Consider the following 1,034-nt stretch of genomic DNA (forward strand, 5'->3'; position numbering starts at 1 on the left):
CCTTCTCTCCCATTCTGTGAAAAACTAATATTTGACCTCACCGTTGTTGGAAAATCCTGTTCCATCTCCACTCTCCCTTTCCTTTCTGTATTACTTACATTTGGTGTCCTTCAACGATCTATCCTTGGTCTCTCCTCTATCTCACGTACATAGTGCCAGGAGGTGATATCGTCCAAAAACACTGTGATAGGTTTGACATGTACACTGACGATGCCCAGCTTTCCCTCCCCATCATCCATCTCCATTACTCCACTGTTACTCAGTTATCAAACTGCTTATCACATTCCCACTACTCGATTAGCTGCAATTTCCTCCAATGAAATATTGTCACGGTTAAACCCATTGCCTTACCTTTACCTTTCTGCTGAGCCCCTCCCTCTCACTGGGAACGCTCTGAGACAGAACTACATTCTTCACAATATTGCTGTTATATCTGACCCCAAGATGACCTTCTGATCAGACATCCACACAATCACAACACCAGGAATTCCAGTCTCTTAAACGTTGCTTTTCTCCACCTCACCCCAGCTCCATTGCCACTGAAACCCGTTACCCGTGTCTGTGTCGCCTTAACCTTGAATCCAAAACAGAACCCTTGATTCCGTGACACAGAATCTGGTTTCAATCTCCCCTCTCAGTATTTACCCTCAGTCACATCCTCTCTGTATTTATCCTGTCAAACCCCTAAAGAATCCCATCTGTCTCAATGAGATCACCTCTCTTTCTCCAAACTCCAGTGAGTAGAGTCCCAACCTTTTCAGCCCTTATTTAAAAGATAATGCCTCCAAACCAGGGATCATCTCATTGAATCCTACCTGAAATGCCTCCAATAATGTGACACATTTCCTTATCTAAAGGGACCAAAACTGTTCTCATTACTGCAGATATGGTGGTCTCACTAGCACTTCCACACGTTACTCTCAGGTATATATTCCAAACTCTAATACTAAAAACGTTTGAAACAAAACATTCCATTCCCCTTCCTGATTCCCTGTTGTAAGTGTGTGGTAGCTTTCTGTGTTTCCTGAACAATT

This window comes from Chiloscyllium plagiosum, unplaced genomic scaffold (genome assembly GCF_004010195.1).
Source record: "Chiloscyllium plagiosum isolate BGI_BamShark_2017 unplaced genomic scaffold, ASM401019v2 scaf_10890, whole genome shotgun sequence".
Lineage (NCBI taxonomy): Eukaryota > Metazoa > Chordata > Chondrichthyes > Orectolobiformes > Hemiscylliidae > Chiloscyllium > Chiloscyllium plagiosum.